This window comes from Antedon bifida, chromosome 3 (assembly GCF_963402885.1).
Source record: "Antedon bifida chromosome 3, ecAntBifi1.1, whole genome shotgun sequence".
Taxonomy (NCBI): domain Eukaryota; kingdom Metazoa; phylum Echinodermata; class Crinoidea; order Comatulida; family Antedonidae; genus Antedon; species Antedon bifida.
The window spans coordinates 21,199,591-21,205,896 of NC_136228.1; positions in this window are offsets into that span (position 1 = coordinate 21,199,591).

Sequence of the window (6,306 nt, forward strand, 5' to 3'; positions counted from 1 at the left end):
ATTTACAAGAAAGTCAGTGAAATGGACGAAAGAAGTTTTTTTGAATATATTGCAAATAGCTATGTACAACGTGTATGTTCTATACAAATCCAAAATCCAGAATGTAATTCACTCTCTGAATTTATCGCAAGTGTCATTAGGTCCATGATAAATATGGATGGGGATGGTGATGATGGTATTGACCAAGAAGGAAATGATGATGTAGATATTGAAGATGAGATCCATTTCATGCTATATTGCCCCATTTATTATGACATCAGAACGGCATTATTCTCGGATCTAGATTTTAATCTAAACTTCAAAAATATGTCACAAAATTATAAGTTTATATTTATTATGGGTGTAAATGATCCCGATATCATGAAGTATGTATGTAAGGTGTTTGAAAGGCGCTCGACTATTCAGGCCTCCACCTAAGCGACCTTTATGCAGCATACATGTTCATTGAATGCTTTTATTATTGCTTTTTCTTTTATATCTATGTTCATTTTTGTAAATGTTGTTGCTTAACCATAGTTTGATGATAAGGTGAATGTTAATAAATTTGAAATTTGTAGATCAAGATAAAGGCAGCAGTACCCAACTCCACGAATGCCTACAAATGATCCTGCAACACGATTAGAGCATGCGTAACCACACGCTCAAGCTGATAGTTGTTGGGAATGGAAAGAAGCTTATTATACAAAGAAGGGTCTAAGAAAAGAGACAAGGTATGTCTGTGTCAGCAACCCAAGTTCTGTTGCCAGTAATCAAACTCTTTGCGCCAGAGCAAATGAATTGAAGCAGGTGATTTTCTTCTTTTACATATAGGCATTACGCGCTTTTATGGCAGTAATTTATTTTTAATTCTCAATTTGCATTGCAACTAAAAAATTTAGCCACTGCAATGCAGTAAATTGGGTCAAATGTATCAATTGGTAATAAACAAATATAATAGCTTTATACGGTTACGATTCTTGACACTTTTAAACATAACGATTTAATTTGTTTTAATCTTATAAAAACATAGAAATATTACCGAAAGTAAACTGTACATCAGCGTAAAGAAAGTGTACTGTAACATGTTGTTTAAATGAAATAATGAATGACGAAAATGATAAAATTACAGCAGGCACTAGTTATTTCTTGTCGGGAAAAATCAACTGACAAAGATCTTATCATGATGCTCTCTGCATTTTTAAAACAAAATCTACGAATTTCTTCTGAGGAATTGCTGGACTCATCACCAATTTACCAAGTAAGTACCGGTTACTCCTTAAGATATCGTTAAATACAGTGCTGATTTGACATTATAATTCAAAGCAATCAAAGTTCGCTAATAGTTCCTCAATATTATCTATTAATGTGGAATAATATCGGAAACAATAATATGTTTTTAAAAAAACGAATGACCACAACACAAATTTAATATAATGAGTGGTGAGTATTAAAAATGAAAAGGTGTTTTGGTATGAAAACAACTACGTTGTATTTTTTAGAGCACATGTGAAACGCCTGACCTAAAGCTTCTGCTACAACTGCCAATGCAGAAACTACGCCAGCTAAGAACCTATCTTACAAACCACGGTATTCTGGTACTTGCTAGCGACCGACAACTGTACAGGGAGTCGAAAGGTACTCGTTATTACACTACATTTTATAAATATAATATTGTCCGTAAACAGATGTTACAGTAAATAAAGATAATTATATTACAGGGAGAAAAAGATAAGGAAGAAAGCTACTTTTCCTTTTAAGCTTTGATAATAATGATAATTACCATCAAATATAAATATATATTATGCAAATTTCAGCGAAATTGAATTTGGAACATTGTTGTTGGCAAAAACAGCGAACGCCAAAGAGACAAACGTGGCCTATATTAGAGTACCCAATATCTTAGGTTGGGTACAGGAAGTCGTTAGGAAGCACGAGGAGAATGGAAACATATGGGAAGATGAGTGGTTTCACAAAGAAGCATGGGTTAAAATCAGTGTAACTAATTCCAACCTTAAATGCTTTTCAGTGTTCAATAATCATTTTAAACATAATTAGTGTCACTTTTGGCGTAGATATTGTTTATTTTGGATGTTAATCAATAAAATGTTGTCATTCCTAATTATCAAACTGTAATTTCTCAATAGTTTGATAAAGGCGGTCCATTAACTAAGTTGGTTGCGCAAGTTGTCAATGTGACCAAGCCAAACACGACAACCACAACCTAAATCCTGGGAATGTACGAAGCCTACGACAGCTATTTGCAGAAGGTTTTTGGTGTGTACACTAACCAGTTCGTTCATTTGCAGCAGCAGTCAACACTACAGATAGGGGGATATGAAAAACAGTCCGGGTATTTCTCTTCGGAGACTATGAATGGCTAACTAAAATCCTGGGCCACCTTAGACCGATATCTACCTTCCCCTGTCTGTGGTGTTTTATCCATCGTGATGATCTGTACAGAGCTGCAAATAAACAAACTATTCAGCAACATTCTCTCAAATTACCTACAGAAGATGGCTCGTCATGGATTGACAAAAAGGAGTGGTACCCAGCCGAAGGTGAGAAGACCCCCTCAACTGCAAATTAGACACCCTTAACAAAGGTGACACAAAGAAGAACAACAAGTTTCACAATAATAATAATAATAATAGTTCATTCTTATATAGCGCATATAAGCAAGCTCTCAATGCGCTGAACATTATTACCCCAGTCATTTCCTGATCAAACACCTATGGAAACATACTCCCATATATGCAGCTAGTAATCAGCGCAAAGTTGTGTCTTGATCTAACCGGGTACCCATTTATACACCTGGGTGGAGAGAGGCAAACGTAAGTAAAGTATCTTGCCTAAGGATACAAGCAATGCAGCGAGAGTTGGATTCGAACCTCGGTCTAACGATCAGTAGTCGAACGTCCAACACACAGCGCCACACGCCCTTACATAAAAGTCTGTTTTCGGAGAACTGATACTTCCGATTCGCAGTGACATGATACATGCTCTTAAATTAATTGCCTCTTCTCTGACACAATGTCATTATGACTATGGGTGCTGTGTATGGTACTCATGTGCAAATAAATATATTAAAAATAGGCTACAGACGTCTCAAAACAAAATTATTAGGTGCATTTCGAACTAAGGACCACGATCTCATATAGGTATACATGAGTTTGTCAACTTAAATTGGTTGCCAGTTGACCTAAGAGTGCAAGAGAGGAAATTATGTATTATGTATAAAATAATGAATAAAAGTGCTCCAACTTACCTGGATACAATTACCCTGACGAGATATAGACACAATCACAATACAAGATTTGCCAGAGACAGCATTTCGATCCAAATTCCAGTCATAGGAACTCGACAACAGGTCAACCTTCTTAATAACAAGCATTCAGTTATGGAATTCACTCTCCTATTTTGTTCAAAGCTCCTCTTCAATACAATTATTTAAACAGAGATCTAAAGGCTACTTTCGTGAAATTCTTAGATTGAGAGAAATTTAATTTGCTATATGTATGTTTATTATGTTTAATTAAGTGTGGTTTCTTGTTTATTCTGTAATATTTGTTTAGGACCACAATGGAAATAAGTTTGCCGTCTCGGTACTTTATTGTGTTTTTATCCTATGATTTTATGTCAGAATAAAGAAATAAAATAAATAAATAAAAATATTGTGCCTCCTGTGTTGCACATAATGCTTGGACTTACAGTCCGATTTTATAAGCAAATTGAAATGGTGGCTCGAAAGGCAGGCGGCACAGAGAATGCTGACAATATACCAGAATTCGAAGAGTGGTGGTTGAAGACTGTACAGTTAAATGAGTGTCAAGAACAGGTTGAGGTTATGAAGTCAAATTTGGAGTACCAGACGTCTTTACTGGAGGGATTTCAAAAGTCTAAAGACAAATAAGAGGGAATGGACTTTCCAATGCTTGTGCCATGGCTGCTAATTGTGCTCTTGAAAGGCACAAGTGGAAAGGTGTTTTGGCAGAAGATATCTCATGGGTACGTTGTGATAGTTGTGATGAGGAGATTGAGGAAACAAAATAAAAAAGTAGAAAGTTGAGGAGAATGAAGGGATAGGCAAGGAATTAGAAACTGTATACGATAAAATCAAGGATGTGATCGGCCCATGAGAAAAGTTACTCAATGCTATTTTGGATAGGGAGCTTTACATAAAAAAACAAGCCCACCACTTCAGGGGAAACGATTGCAAAAAGTTATTGGACAAATCATCAAGACTACTCGAGGCAATAGCTGACTTCCAGACCACCAGCGGTACTGTGAGTTGTTCTCTAAATTGAGGCATATTTTCAACTACACCAATGCAACCTTTTTGAGTCAGGAAATCATTGACGATGTATGTCAGAGCTGTTGGTCACTGAGTATTTTTTTCTGCAACGTCTTTCAAGGAGCAAACAATACAACCAAAATTGCACATTTTAATAGTGCACGTCCCAGAATGTGCAGTGGCATTCAGAACATTGGGTCTGTTATCAGAGCATGGGATTGAATCCCTACATGGCCAAGTAAATTCTGATTCAAAGCATGCTCCTGTTGGAGATAATGTCGAAAAATTGAGGCTGGTGTTTAACCTTCATGGGCAGAGGGCCATTGTAGCACAGAAGGGTTGGTAACCGAAAGAAGAAAGTGCGAATGCTAAGGATGGTTTGTGACCATAGATGGAGAGAAAGTATGTAGATTGTGCAATTGAAATGCCCCACCGCACCCTGAAACTATGTCTAGAAATACTGGGATGGTGTCCAGTGGGGGATAGTTTTACTCAACAACAAAAAAATGAGTACAGGCACGTGCCTATTTGTAGAATAATTATTTATGTTAACAATGTTTAGCCCCGAAACCGCATCTAGAAATACCGGGATGGTGTCCGACGGGGAATAGTTTTACTCCAAAAAAAAAAAAAAGGAGTATAGGCATGTGCCTATTTGTATTATATTATTTATGTTGTTAGCCCCGAAACCACGTCTAGAAATACCGGGATGTTGTCCAGCGGGGGATAGTTTTACCCCCCAAAATAAAGGAGTATAGGCATGTGCCTATAGTATATTATTTAGCCCCGAAACTGTGTTTTGAAATACCGGGATGGTGTCCGGCGGAGGATAGTTTACTCCCAAAAAAGAAATTTGATAAAGTTCGAGCAGCAAGTACAGTTAGGGTCATGGCCGATGAGATGCTGTGTGTTCACAATTTCAATTTAATGAATTGAACATTTGGGCAATGCTATGTAGCTTTCATAGTTGATACCAACAACCAGGATTCTTACCTATTGGGTATGTGACAAGGCATCACAGACAACATTAGACACATTAAAAGAAATACTGCACGACATCAATCGCACATGCTCACATATCAGCAGCACAGACAATACTGGGTTCAAAACTCTTACCAAAATTAAATCAAAAATGTTTGATCGAGCGAAAAAAGAACATCAATTTCAGAGTGTTTGCCCCTATATGTAGATAACTGGAATCAATTATATGAAGAAGTTCAAGAGAAGTTGACAAAACTACATAAATTCTTCTTTGGTCTACACCTTATGGTGGGTATGGCAGATACAGTCAACCCCAAGACCCAGGGGAAGGTTGCCAGTGAGAGGGGTCGCCAGTAGAATCTGGATGGAACGAAATGAACCAGATAGGTCTACCTGTATATAATCCTGTATATAACCCGAAGGGCTTTATGTAAATGCTGTACTAGCCTGTATGAGCGCAACTTTACTTATAGATACCAGGGCTACTGATACGTTGTTATCAACCTCTTTATTTTACCAGATCAATACCGATAGACGACCAAAGTTAGAGAACGTTAGGGCAGAATTTCACCAGGCAGATGGGAAGCCCCTTACGACGATTGGTGATATAATCATTAAGGATGCGTACACAATACCCAGAATTGATGACTCACTTGATGCCCTTGCCGGGGCGCAGTGGTTTTCTACATTGGACCTGGCGTCCGGTTACTGGCAGGTTGAAATGGACGAAGAGGCCCAGAAAAATCAGCATTTGTTGTACGTGGAGGAATTATGCCTGGAAGTGGTGTTTCAGACGTTTAGGGATGCTGGATTGAAATTGTAACCAAAGAAATGCAGCCTGTTTGAATCTGAAGTTTTGTACCAGGGGCAAGTAGTAAAGAAAGACGGGGTAAAAACGGCTAAGATAGCAGTGATACGGGAATGGCCAATACCACAATGTGTATGTAATGTACGAAGTTTCCTTGGCCTAGCTTCCTATTACCGAAAATTTATACAGGGGTTTTCAGTTCTAGCAAAACCACTGTTCCAGCTTACAGAGAAGTCCCGAATATTTT